Genomic DNA, 15,331 nt, shown 5'->3' with positions numbered 1-15,331 from the left:
ACCTAGAGGAAGTAGAACTCAACAATATCCACCTAGAGGCTAAAGTCCAAATAGGATGCAAGAATATCCATCTACTTAACTAATTATTCTACCTAAGTTAAACTTAAGTAAATAGTAAATAGTAAAACACTATTTACTCCAACACTCCCCCCCACTTTAAGTGTAACTTGGGGAGAATATTATGATGCAAGATGAGTCTTGGATACTATGCCATTTTAGGTACCTATATACAATGCAAATGCAATCTCTCACAAATGAAGAAAAGGAGAAAACCCCATGGGACAAAAATTCTCTCCAAAAGAGAGAAAATAAAACAAGATGCATGAATGGAGAATTTAATCACACCCTCCGAGGACTACATACATCATGTATATACAATCAAATATCCTCCCATAGGAAGGAAGAAAGGAGACTATACAACCCCCCCATGCTGAATAATCAGCTGCAAGAATAGTAAGTGTTTGAGGACAAAACAAGATTTAATTTCTATAAACAACATTTATCCCCTTGGGAAGAAGACAAACCCAGTATAAATGTAGGAATACTTCCCATTCTAGATAGGAATTAGTAGGAAGATGAATCCAAATGTATGATGTTGTTGTCTCAGAAATGTGCTCACGTGTTGCCAAGACCTTGGAAGATAATGCCACACACCAATTAGGTACACACCAAATCATAATAGGAGGTGACAAGCAAGGAATCATTGGAAACTGATCTTGAGCAAGATGCAAAGATGAAGATGAAGTGACAATGATTGCATCACAACTATCATCAAATATGAGAGACAAACTCTCAAATGTGTCTCTCAAATTTGTAATGTGATATTTTACAAACAAAGAACCAATGTCTAGCAAGTAGGAATTCCAATCATGAAGACAATGATAATCCTACCAAGTAGAAATGATGGAAATCTTAAGTGAAAGCTGATCAACTATCTAAAATGAAGAATCAGGAACCTCTGAAGTATCTGCAACCTCCAAAGGGTCAAAATCATGGGCAATCATCTTTGAAGAATGAAGAGGCACATGAGAATCAAAAAGAGGAGCATCAAGATATGGTGGAGAATGGTCTCCGTATAACTCTCGAATGTGAGTCCAAAGAGCACGCAGACACTCAAAATGAATAACTGACTCTAAAATGTCATAATCGACATTTTAAAAAATAACTCTAAAACTTGAGCCCTAAAACCTTTCGAGATACTATGCTCACAAGGTTTGCCTAGACATGGAACTTTATTATACAAATATGACAATAACATAAGTTCATTCAAATGAATGATTATAAAATCGCTCCATTACTTGTAATTCCCCCTCTCCAAGACAAAACAAAAACCCATACTAACTATAATTCGTCAAAACATCCCGAGATATGCCATCACAAGCAATATAGACTATCCAGAAAAATAATAGCTTATAAGGCTAAAAATGCAACAAAAAACTAAATTGTTGCAAAATACGGGCCCAACACAACATATATGCATCTGCTTAGCAATAAATAATCCAGCGACAAAGAAATCAACGAAGATCTCGGCCAAAGAAAGGCAAAAACTGCTAAATGGAGATACCAGCGATCCAATAAAGGAACCAGCGAACAGGATGATGCGTGTCTCCACAAAGATCTGCAAGTTTTTAATACACCATTGACAAATATTAAATGAAAGGTCGATGTGAATGGGTCATGATGCAAAAGGCTCACACTATAAAGTACGCCGAACAATGCATTAAGTGCACGAGCTCCCAAAAGTTGGGTAGGGCGCCAAATTGAATGCCTGAATAGGCCTTCAAACGCTCATCTCAACGGATCTTTAGCGAATGGTGCCGATAAAGACACTGTCTAAAGATCACAAAAGAAACCTCCTGAGCAAGGAAAAAACACGAGTTTAGAAGGGCCGGCACAATAAAAACGCCTCCATAAATAAGGAAATAAGCTTCATGTAAGTGCTGCCAAAGTAAAAAATTGCATCAACCAACATTCAAGGGATATGATAAAAATACATGGGCCGGTGTTCAACCAACCAAAATTGCATAAAGAACCTCAGCCAAAATACATGGGCCTGTGTTCAAACAACAAAGCCGCATGCAATACATATGCTACAGATATATTGAGATGATAAATACATCCAATGAGCTCTGCTTAAATAGGCAAGAGCAGATAGAAAGAGTGTATAAGGTTGAGAGGTGTGTCTCAAACTGAAGGAAGCCGAGTTCAAGTAGAACTCAACAATATCTACCTGGAAGTTAGAGTCCAAATAGGACTCAACAATATCCATCTACTTAATTAATTATTTTACCTAAATTGAACTTTAACAAATAGTAAATAGTAAAACACTATTTAATCTAACACTTTTCAAATAAAAAGGATAATTTTATGAACAATGAGAGGTAATTAAATTTCCTTTGAATGGCATGAACTAAATCTTATAAGTAATGCCTTTAATTGTTTGATTGCATTTTTTAAGGGGGACTTATTCATGAGGTCTAGTGGCATGAACCTTTATCAAATTTAGGCAATTGTGTTTATTTAGAAATATAATAGACATATTATTCATAGTGTTCATGACATACATAAATTTATTGTTGCTGATTCAAGTGTTATTATAATATCATTGTATGTTCTAGTCTCTGTTGTCACGAAGGATTGCACTTGAGATGCTAGGTGTGAAACCAAGCAATCCTATGAAACATGGAAACACCTTCTAACCTGTGGGTTGCTCAAAGAAAAGGTGAATCTCCGGGCTACGTGTCGGCTTCCCTTGAATCTCTCCTAAAAAACTAAATTACTAATGTGGAAAAGAGTGAGAGAATGAACTGAAAATACTGAAATTTGCAACTAAACTAGGAGGTGATACACCAAAATTGTAATGGTAATAGCCTAAAACTCACAAAAATATGATAGAACTTCACCCACACAAAGTAATTTTAATCTCCAAACACATAAATATTTTCTAGGAAGGCCCAGGAGAATGTAAACTTGGAAAGAAAACTAGTTTCACAACCAAATTGACAAAATACCTCTTTTACACAACCTAAAACCTATGATTATACGAAAAATGGAAGATACATGTACATAAAAGAGACTAAAATTGAAAGGTTTTAAATTAAAACATAGTAAATTTCTATCAATTCTGCAAATGAACATGCACAATTACCAAGACAAAAATATGAAACTCTAAAATATGAAAGGAAATGTACTATAAAACTGAAATACTAAAGTGTTGATACAATGTTTTTTTTGCAAAAGTGTGTATGCAAAAAAGAAAGAACCAGAGGGAAAAAGAGAGAGAGAATATATAGAACCCATCATGTACATCTCCTTCATAAAAGCCCTAATAGAAAAAATTGCATGAGAAAAAGCTTTGAGTGAATTTTCCCAAAATAGCTTAAAAAGCTCATGTGTAACCCTACCAAAAATAGCCTCATATGCTCAAAATAGGACTCCAACTGCAATTGCATGAAAAGAACCCCTATGCTAAAAAAGTATAACTGCTAATCTCACCAAAAATAACTCTGAATTGAAAACATCCCCCTTAGCTGAAACTACATGATAGTACTGCTAAAAAAAGCTCATGAAAGCAAAAAGCACTCTCTGTCTGAAAACTGCATGAACCTGGAAGCCTAAAATAGTTCTGAACTGAAAAAAGTACTCCTCTATTCAAACTGCATGATAACTGCCAAAAATAGCATCCCCAAGAAAAGCCAACTACCTCTAAAAAAATTCCATGCCCTCTGCCAAATATAGTTTGAGAAAAGAAAACAAACCCTCTTCTTCATAGTACTCTGCATGTATATGATAAGGTCGCTTTTGCTTTGTCTTTAAAATAATTTAATTTAACACTTATTAAAACATTAATTAATTGAATTGTTTTAAGAAATATTAAATTAAATTACTAATTGCATGAAGATTAATTCCTTTTTATAACTTAATATAAATAAGAAATTACAAAGAAAATATAATTTTTTTTTAATCAAATATTGACCCTTTGAATGAGCGTTCTAAACCTAGGACTTAAGTTTAATGACTTTAAAAAGTCATTAACCCCGTACAAATAAAAGGATGTATGATTTCTTTAATAAAAACAAATATAAAAAAAAGTGCATGAGAAAACTAGGGCACTATAATAAGGAATATCTCAAACCCTAAAATCCTTATTCTCTTCGTTTTGCATTCTCTGTTCTGCTTGGAGAAGACTGTTCTTAGCCGACATACACTTATTACTTTGCTCAAAATGGAGACTGGACTAGGGATTGATGACTTGATATTTGGACATTCTTCGCATGCTTGGTGTCATGGTATGCAAATGGTTCTCTCGTTCAAGCCGCTTTCTGCCTATAACGTTCTCTATCTCATTCATTTTCCCTTGTTCGAACTAAGGTTTCTCTGAGACTTTTCTACACTCTGTCTCTTTTGAGGAAGGTTCTCATGCATGAAAACATGGTATGAGCTTTTACCCTTTCTCTGTCACTATCTTTAGAAAGAAAAGAAAAAAAAAAAACAAGATCTGTTTTTTTTTAAACGCATAATATCTAGGGTTTAACTGGGAAGCTTTCTTCATACATGCACAATTTAATAAAAAGGCTTACTAAATATCTCTGTGATTATGATTATGTAAAACCATAGATATTTTTATGTTAATAAAAAAAAAAAAACTGTATGTCATTGTATGCCGCTAGATTCTTCCTTTTTCTACTCTGCTAACTACTCATGAAGGTTTTGGCTGCTCGACTTCATACTCTTTGAGAAAGATTTCGCTGATTAATTCATTTACATGCAATGGTTTGCTATCCTTACTGTAGCTGCTATCTTTAGAAGAGTTCTCTACCGTAGCAAGAGACTTAATGAAATTTGTGCATATGGGCAATAAGCTTTTCAAAGATCGAACCCACTTTTAATGTCCTGTATGACGTGATCTTGCTTCTATATTACTATTGACTCTTTTATGCCATAGATACACTTTATAAATCTGATATTCTTGACTGTCATAGACAGTGGTATTTCTGTCATGGTAAAGGACATTCATTGTTGTACATTGTTCACTGTCCTTTGGAGATGACCCAATCTCTGTTAAAAAGACACATACATCTAAGACTGTCTTAGTTTGTATTCTTTTGAGGTTATTGGCATGATCATACTTTATGGTCTGCAAGATATTCTCAAGATACTATTATCTTTACTGTATCAAATGGCTGATAACTGATATTGAAGTTAATCCTTGACTGTAGCATATCTTATCATGAATGATCATTTCTATTGTAGTGTGAATTCATTGTGTAACAACTGTGATGAGATGCTACACAGTTCTATATTGTATTTCTTGTACAATGAATGTACAGTTTGTTAATGGATATTATCCTCTGTATCCCTGTAGTAGACTTTTATATACTATCATTTGTGCACATGGTGATGGCTACTCTATTAATCATGGTTGTTATGATTTCTTGGTGTACATTTTGAAACTTGCACCAATGTTAATGTATCACTATACCTGTAACTATTATTATTCTTTTCATCATTGTTTGAGAGGATTTTTCTTTACGCCTATGACTGTTTCTTATATTATAAGCTTGCCCACGTTGACTAACTTGTAATTATGTTCCTTCATGTAATGCTAATGACTATGTTAATCTTTTATGAAAGGATGATTGCATTTATACATGTATCATAGATTTTCTCAAGTTAATCAAACAAGAATCATCAATCCACAATCATTTTTGTATATGATGCTCGTTGCTCTAAGGCTTTGTTATGTCCTTATGTCTTTACCACTTTGGTACTGTATTCTTACCTTCAATCCATCAAAATTGTGATACTCTTATATGAATGTTACTATGATATCCATGATGTCAGTCTTCAATGGCTACCCTGTATCTTTAACATTTTTTTTTAGTCTTGTAAACACATCAACCCTTTTCTGATAGATAGAGGTTTATTTTTCACAAATTTGACAATTATCTCTGAGGGTTTTCTATCTATATGAATTTTGATAACATAATCAATTATTTAAAATCTGATACAGTATGACTTAGAACTACTCATCTATATTCCTTGTTGTCTTTGAGTCCTTGGTTGTTTTAACCTTTATACTTATGACTACTACTATAACCCTTTAGTCTGTTTATTGCATAGTGATTTTTTTTTATGATGAGTGCACTGTGACTAATAAACTTGATGATTAGATATCACTGTAAAACCATTTAGTGTCTTTACTGTAAAACCCCCTTTTGCTATTGAGACTTATTGTGGCTCAAGATACCATGTATTGGTCATTATGGTTGTTTGAGAGGATTTTATATATTGAACTATTCTTCATAGTTACTATCTCTTGTGATTATAACTGCTCTTATTGTCTTGTTCATAATGCTGCTCTTTGGTTTTCCTGTAACTATCATGATAGACTGTCACTATTATTTATATGACATCTGTGAAGAGCTCCTTCCTGTGTAATATCATTGTCTTCAGATTCTAGATCTCTATCTCATGATTGCTCACTGGGCACCTGCAAATTATGAATATTGATCTTGACAAAGATTGTAAACAATCTCACTGATACTTTTGTTTTTGAATATGGGAAAACAGGTTTTGATGGGCCCCTAAAACCCAGTACAGTCAGAAAATCAAAAGATAAACATTACAACATAGCTAAACAAAAAGACAACAAACAAAGGAAAGATAGTTGGCAAACCAAACACCAGCAAACATGAGAACGCAAATTATAGACCAAAAAAGACCGACAGAAGCATAGGCTTAGGTTAATGTTTGAAGAATTTTTGCCGCTTTTAGCTCCATATGTTCCATATTTTCCACTGCCCGCTTAATATCCTCGATTTCCTTATTGTGGCTTTGCATCCTTTTAGTTATTTCTCTCATTCTTCTCCCAAGTCTTGTGTCCCTATCATCTGGGGTGTCATCCTTAACATCAATAATGCCCACCGCGACCCTATCCCCTCACTGATACTTTTGTTATAGATGTTAAGTTTGATAGTTGTGGCTTCAATATCTTTCTTATCTGAAAATTGATACTTATTCCCACTATAACTCATTATATAATCTTTTATGTGTACTATGCCTGCTACAAACTTGCAATCATGGCTTCATGTTGTTATTTAATTATTGTATCACTAATGATGAATATTTCTAATCACATAACAAAAGGCTAACTACATAGCGATTGTTCCTTCATGGTATATATCTGCTTACTCATCATCTATATAGGTTGTTGACTGTCTTTATGACTGTAGTTTTCTCATACCTGGGCTTTCATCAATGTGCTTTGTGTATTATGATTACTTTTAACTCCCTTTTCAAAACTTAAATCCTCCACACTATGGCTTTGTGTTCTTTTGATATACCCTATTTATGCTGCACTATATGACTTCTCTTTGCACGATGCTTCACCAATAGTCAATAACCTTTATCATGATTGTAAATTTTTATGCTTCTCTGTGGATCAGTTCACTATGGCTAAAGTGTATGATGACTTCTCATGGTTGTGTGAATATATAATTGTAGCACTGTTTTATCTTCTCTGAGGTAGCTTAGTTTATCACTGTTGTTCCTTGTCTCATACATAAGATATCTTATCATTATTAATGCCCCCTTGTAGGCTGCAAGCTGGACTGCAAGAATGAGCTATTGTAAAATATTTGTGAATGACCATCTCTGCTTATTGGAATCTCTTTGGACATGCCCTATGATGGAACAATTTCTTAAGGGTTTTGTGTCTTGCATAGGACATTGTGGTTTGCATTCACTATTATCCATTGTCACTTCATATTACTTTTGCTTGGTTGTGATTGGTTAAGGCACTGCCCTCATTATAGTATGGCTGATTATAAGGTTTATGCTTCTCTTTGTATATTGTATTTGAGATTATCAATAACTGATTGATCATCATCTATCATTTGGAGTTTGATAATGTCCCTAATTGACTATAACTTGATAGTAAATGTGTCATTGTATTAGATTCACATCATAAACCTTATCAACAGGTTTGCAAAGCTATCATTGTAAGCCTACTTTTTCTGTTCCACATTATTGAAAATTGCTTCTTTATTCATTGCCCTTACATGACTATATATGAGAAATCTCTCACATTTTATTACATGTTTGTGAGTATAATTTGATCACTATTTTATTGAGTTTTAAATCTACAACTTTGCCTTTATACCCCGTGGCTGACTTTGGGGTACTGGCCTTCAAATTGAAAGCATGGACTACCACCTTGATTGAGAAATACACCCATGGATGAATGTTTCTTGAATTATGTACCATACATGATAGCTGATTTATACTATTAAAACCCCATTCATCTGTCCTTTTGATTTTGAATGTACTTTCCTTATTTTTGAGACTGTTCTTTTTATAAACTGTTCAATACAAATCTCTCCAACTAACAGTAAACTAGTTCATTGGATCTATCATGACGTTGTGCTTAGTGTTATAAATCTGATTACTCTTTTGATGTACATCTGCCTTCTATATTGTCTTAACTTAGTAAGGTGGAAGGTATTTGTGCAGATGAAAAGAGGTCGGGGTTTTTGGTCTTTACATGATTAGCTATCACAACTAAAGTATTGGGATTCAAATCTAACTTTCCTTGATGTTCTACTTTTATGAAACTGATAGATTTTGTTATTTTGTGACAGTTACTTGTGCTAAAGACCAAAAATCCTCCCTCCTCATTGATTCACATAGTCACCTTTTCCTTTATGATGGATATGACTTTATCTCTCTTAATTTCCTTGTAAAATATTGTCACTTCTGACAACTGTTGCTCATGAATACTATTTTTATTCACATAATGGCTCTAGTTAGCTATTTTTATTGAAGGTAATCATGTTCATTGTTGTATATACTACCACTAGATGGCAGTTTTATACTATCATTGAGTGATAGCATATGGGACTATGAATATGATTGTACCCTATATCTAGCAGCTGGTTAGTGTCACTGTGTGACTAGTGACATGTACGCGGATCTCAACCCCTTTGAGAGCCCATTTTAACCCACATACATGATGAATATGAAATGAAAACCTAAATCTACATATGAAGAAAACAAATTAGATAAAAATATGTTTCTCACTGATATGTCATGGCATCTTTTCTGCATTGATCTTCTCTATTGTGAAATCTGATTATAGTAGTGTAGGCATACTAAGAGCAGCATATTGTATGTAGGAATGAAAGGAATAACCCAGAGCTCTAACCAAATTATTTCTCTCTTTGTTTCAGGTCATCTCATGGAGCGGACAATGGGATGCTTGGATCAACGAAGCTGACTAGAAGACCCTTCTATAGAACTCATCAACCTATTCAGGAAATGATGGGTTCTTTCTTTCCCTTCTTCCTACATTCTTCTGTTCCTTTTGTGTTTTCATTTCTATGATCAGTGTGATCTTTTCTCCACTATTCCCATAGCTTGTGTGGGATCTTGTAGATAGTTCATTCTTTATAAATAAAAATGTATTACATGCAGATGTTTTATTCATGTATATCTTTCTTAACTAAAACATTGCACATTGGAATGAGATATTTGTATGGTATACATGTTTATTTAATAAAGATAGCAAAGTTTTGGAAAACAATTTGTGTACCTTTTCTTTGCAATACATAAGAACTATTATAGGTCACCAAATTTTTTTAGGTGTGATAAAATCTTGGTAACAGTCTCCAAGAGATACTTTTCTATACATTATTTATCATTCAAGGTTAGTTTCAAACATTTTAATTATAGGGATTATAAATTATACTTGACTTATAAGGTATCTACTAGTCATTTGAATCTTTTCATTTTCCTATCAAGAAAAGAATTATCTAATCTTTGTCCATAATTTGGGTAAGGGAGGGGAAATAAATTTTGGAATTAGTTTTTATTCGTTTTTCCATTATGTAAGGGAAACAAGTTATTTTTTTTCCCTATTATTTCTTGTCTAAATGTTCTAGGTTGGGATTGTAATAATGAGATTACACACAAAAATTTGTTGCACTAAAATATCACTAAATATATTTGTAAAAAATAAAAATTAATTATGTTGATTCATTATAACAAATAATGGTTATCATTTTACATCTATATAAGTTTTGATATTTTGTTACTTCTGACAAGATTCTCTTCTATTCAATGAATAATTCTAGATTTATAACATGTCCTATAAAATTGAGTAGTTTATATTTATGGAGATGGAACCTATTTTACTCTTCTAGATCCTTCTAATATCATTTCAAAGGGAAGTAGAATTTATTAATTTAAGCCAACATAAGATCAATTTTTTTTCTTAGGCAACGTGTAAATGCATAATTTATATTACTAAGTGGAAAACATAAGGTCAATGTTATTAATTGTACTCTTGGTGAACCTATTTGATTAGTTCTTTGTAATAAGGAAGTTGGGCTCTAAAATTAGATTTATAAAACTTAATGTAAAGATTTTGAAGGTAAGTGAGCCTATACACTTCAACATTGTGGTTAATATTCATAATGGTATTATGATGAAGTATTTTAAAATGAAGCAAGTATGTAACAATGATTATGCATCGTCATAACTTGAAGTATATTTAATACTACAACCCTAATTTATTCTTTTACAGTTCTTTGTATCTTCCTTTTTGTTTGCACATTGTTTTAGATAAGACATTGTATATTGAGATTAATTATTCTGTGTTATGTAGTAAAAAAGAAAGAAGCCAAGGAAAATGTTGTTTAGTTTGAGAGTCTAAGATAATATTTTCTATTGGTGTAATGTATGTGCACTCTGGGATATGGTGGTAAGGTTTCGTTAGCTTTTTGAACATAAGCTATTGAATCTTCTAAGTTCGAATGCTTGACAAGCTCATTCTCAAAATTAATTATAACTTTACATTTTCTAGATCTAACCTACATTCAAGAGGCAAACTAAGACTGTGGGACAGATTTACATGGATGTAAGGTAACAATTTTTCCATATCTAAAGTGTTATTTTTCCAAAGATTCATTTCAGATATTATTTCTACATACTGACCAAATGTGCTCAAGCTTTAGAGACCTATACATGACATAGAAGGTGACTCATAATTTATTTAAGGTAGAACTATCCTAACCATATATTGGTAATATAATTTAGAAACAAAAATATGAGCTCTCTCATAAATGAAGTCACTAAAAGCAAGATTCATCCTCACAAGGAAGCATACTGGTCACGATACATACCAGGAATAGACAAGAATCTGAAAGTGAATACTCCTATGACCTCCCTCTTACTCTCGCCAATTCTCCTTGAATGATTGAATATACATTCCTCTACGGACACAGTGAATAGCCAGATTCCTCTTTTCTGTCAAGACTGTTAGTTTAAAAATGAGTAGAGAAAACACATAATAATGAACAGAAAACAACTGAAAGAATAATAGACACAACAAAGTTCTCAAGGCACAAGATTAACGTGGTTCACCACTAAGTGGCTACGCCCACCAAAAACGCAGGGAGAATTCTTATTAACCAATATCCAATGACACAGGACATACATGACTGCACTCAGTCATTTATATAGACATCTCAGATATGAAATGAAGAGTCTTCTAGGGAAGACAAACAACCATGTGACTGTTGGGCTTCATATACCCAACAATCTCCCATGTGAAGTCCAACTAGCACAGCCTATAACATTCCCTACATCTCCAATTCCAAGGCTCGTACTACAACCAACTCTTGAGAAGATTTTAATATCGCCAAACTCCGTTCATGAACAATGCGAATTAATCTTCTCCAAGTCAGATCAAAGTTAAAAACATATTCTCTAACTACTTCATTTGGTAATCCATAATCAGGAACACTACTATCTGATGATGCATAATACACTCCTCCATCAGAGTCTCTTGCTCTTGTGCTCCCCCATAACAGAATATCTAGATCACCATTATCATATTTTAATTCCTGAATATAAAACTTTCATATAGGAGTGAATAGCCTACAAACATCACTCCCAATTCTCACGATTGCCTCACTAAATGAATTTGTTGTCTTTTGTGCAGAAACTTGTGCAATACTTGCAATCAATGCATTCCACTCTGCCTCCACTACTACAATCCGCAATAATAAATCATCACTTTTGCAATCTGCTTGTTCTTCTTCAGGGTCATCCTCATTCGCTAGATTCAAGACTACATCCTCCTCACCCCGGGGGGCATCCTCCTCATCTTGGAAGGGAAACAAAATAGTCTCTTCTTCAAATAGCGAATACAACAAACCCTCTTCTTCTTCAACCAAAGTCTCCTCCTTTTTCCAGCCATCCCACCAATTACATTTGGTTTCAACCTCCACTTGGACATCACTCTCTACCAAGTCTAGACTTCCAAGAAATTTTTTGATGACTGATTCGGCCTCATCATCTGAAACTTTAGCCTATTTATTGATAACATAAAAGCACCCAACTCTAGGATCAGTTATCCAATCGGATCCCATCTTTGCTCAAGCCAATTGTGGCTCTGATACCAATTGTTAGTTTAAAAACGAGCAGAGAAAACACATAATAATTAACAGAAAATAGCAGAAAGAATAATAGACACAACAAAGAACTCAAGACACAATATTAATGTCGTTCACCACTAAGTGGCTACGTCCACCAGAAACGTAGGGAGAATTCTTATTAACCAATATCCAGTGACACAGGACATACATGACTACACTCAGTCATTTATATAGACATCTTAGATATGAAATGAAGAGTCTTCTGGAGAAGACAAACAACCATGTGACTGTTGGGCTTCATATACCCAACAAAGACAACTTCAATCTTTATTTGTCACTTTCATATATGTTTTTTCTTTAATCATAATTATAAAATTATTAAATTTATAGAATTTAAAATAATAAGTGAAAATAAAAATGTATGTTTATAACAATTCAATTTAAGGAGGTTGTGACACCCACCATTAGAATGCTTTTCATGTTTATTCAATTTTGAAGTGTTATTGGTTCTTCTTTGTATAACTACAAATTAAAAATCAATAATATTTTCTGATTATATAAGTTAATACCAAATATATGTATTCTTTAATACTGGTTTCCTTGTAAGATTTATTTATAGAAAAAATTGAAAAATTCAGAAAATTCTTTTTCCGAATAATACAAAAATTCTAAAAGATTATGTCAGATACCAAATAAACTATCTTGAATCCAGTAACATTAAAAGTCTTCTATTGTATTAACTATTATATACCTTTGAGAAGGGCTTAAATAGAAGACACATTGACTATTACAAATTGTTTACTAGTTAGAGGCCAATGAATCAAATCCTATGACCTTAGCACCTCCTTGACTCTAGCTAACATTACAGAGAAGAAAGAGATTTATAATAACTAGTAACCAAAATTAGAAGTCTAATAAATTGAAATGGTACAAACAAATCAATAAAGATATTTAAATCTAGAATATAAAATTTAACAATTTAAATTATATGTTCTTAAAATATGTCCAAATATAAATTTATTTAAAAAAATTAAATTTATAATAAATAGTAAAAAGATCTTGAAACAAAACAAAACAAAATGAAATACTACAAACAAATCAATGAAAATGTTAGATACTAGAACCTAAGTCCTAACTTAAATAAAGGTAATAGAAAATAACAGAGTTATTCAAACAATAATATCCTAGGTCTCAATGAAAACAAAATAATGTGAGACACTAAATACTAATTAATGTACTAGAATCGAGATAACTGAGAAATTCAAACAGAAAAATCCTATGCCTTAAAGAATCCTTCCAAACACGTTAAGCATTCACGTACAGGTGTTCCATTCTACGTTCTTCTGGTGTCTCCTCATCCACACCTAGCTCCCTTCATTTGTTTCCGTTGCTTCAAGCATTGGAATTGGTAAGATAACTTCTTCCAACTTATTCAACTACATTACCATGGTTTCAAATGAATCCTTGGAGATCCACTTGTGGTCAATGGACAGAAGGCGTGGCAAACATTTGTATATGAACAATCGTTTTTAATAAATCTCTAGAGTTAAGAAGGAAACAGTTCAACAGAACCAGATCGTAAGGGATCTGTCACATCCAAAGTTTTACAAACAAGACGGCTGTAATAAGGGAACAGACCTCCGTACGGTTTAAAGACAGTGGCTCCAAGGAACAAAGACAGCCGATGATTGTAATTGAGCACATATCTAAGTCTGCTCTACCAATCCCTTTAAAATTGCAGCGTCTTCTGTTAACGGTTTCTGGGGTTTATTTACTAACCGAAATGTACAAGTTGTAAAATCTACATCTGAACCTGCAAGCGGAGTGTAGATCTAGTTGGAAAAGAAAGAAAACTTGAAAAACAGAGAATAATAGAGCAGCTGAAGAATAAAATGAAATTCTGTTTTAATCCTTGACAAATCTGTATGAATTACAAAATATATATAATCGTAGGAGCATAAATGATTGTGGACGAGGCAGACTTAAAATTGCACACTTCTCCTTCGTAAGCTTAAATGCAAACAAGCATGAAACATCTTTTTCTCTATAATGCATGGCAAGGACGAGAAGTTAAAAGTACAAAAAGTTAATAAAAAATTAGAAGTGTGTTAACATCCTCCTTAAGTTTAACTAAGGAGAGATAAATCTAATAAAAGGAAAGAGGAAAATCGGAAAAATCTAGTGGAAACAAAAACCCCATCAAAATTTATACTAAAATTCTGCATTAAGTAATATGCTAAAATTTATACTAAAATTCTGCATTCGGTAATATGCTATAGTGTCTTTTAGCTCAAGGTGGTCTCGCAGAAAGTGAAGATGAAAAGAAATGGCATGGAAGGACCAAGCATCCCCCACAATGTGTAGTCCTCACTTTCCTCACTTTCCAGTCCTCACTTTAGGAAGAAACAAAATCAAAAGTGTATGCAAGATATCTTACCAGTTCTAAAATGAATATTTAAGAAGAAAACTCAATATAAATGATATCTTTGAACTTTGAAAAATAGAGCAGCTGAAGAATAAAATGAAATTCTGTACTAATCATTGACAAATCTTTATGAATTACAAAATATATATACCCGTAGGAGCTGAAATTACGGTGGAAGAGGCAGAGTTAAAACTGCACGCGTCTCCTCCATTAGCTTAAATGCAAACAAGCATGCAACATCTTCTTCTCCGTAATGCACGGCTAAGACAAGAAGTTAACAAGAAGTTGAATTGCACTAACATAAGTTACCAGTGATACGCAGAATAACAACAGATGAAACTTGTAATATGGAACATAAATCTTATCATAACCAACTAATTTGCATAATCTAAATGCTTATTCTGACATTAAAACCATGTTGAAGTAAACTTTTAAGTGATAATGATGTAAATCCTTTTACATTGAA

General features: G+C 33.0%; 1 long non-coding RNA gene across 1 annotated transcript; it reads left to right on the top strand.

Annotated features, from left to right (window-relative positions):
* Nucleotides 1-4,193: 4,193 nt before the first annotated feature.
* On the top strand, nt 4,194-9,422 carry LOC131028292 (uncharacterized). Its single transcript, XR_009102584.2, has 3 exons — nt 4,194-4,289; nt 4,372-4,434; nt 9,231-9,422. It is a non-coding gene; the product is annotated as an uncharacterized LOC131028292 (long non-coding RNA).
* Nucleotides 9,423-15,331: the final 5,909 nt, after the last annotated feature.

This window comes from Cryptomeria japonica, chromosome 1 (assembly GCF_030272615.1).
Source record: "Cryptomeria japonica chromosome 1, Sugi_1.0, whole genome shotgun sequence".
NCBI classification, from domain to species: Eukaryota; Viridiplantae; Streptophyta; class Pinopsida; order Cupressales; family Cupressaceae; genus Cryptomeria; species Cryptomeria japonica.
The sequence above is the reverse complement of the archived record's forward strand: the minus strand, read 5'-3'. Positions and strand labels throughout refer to the sequence as shown.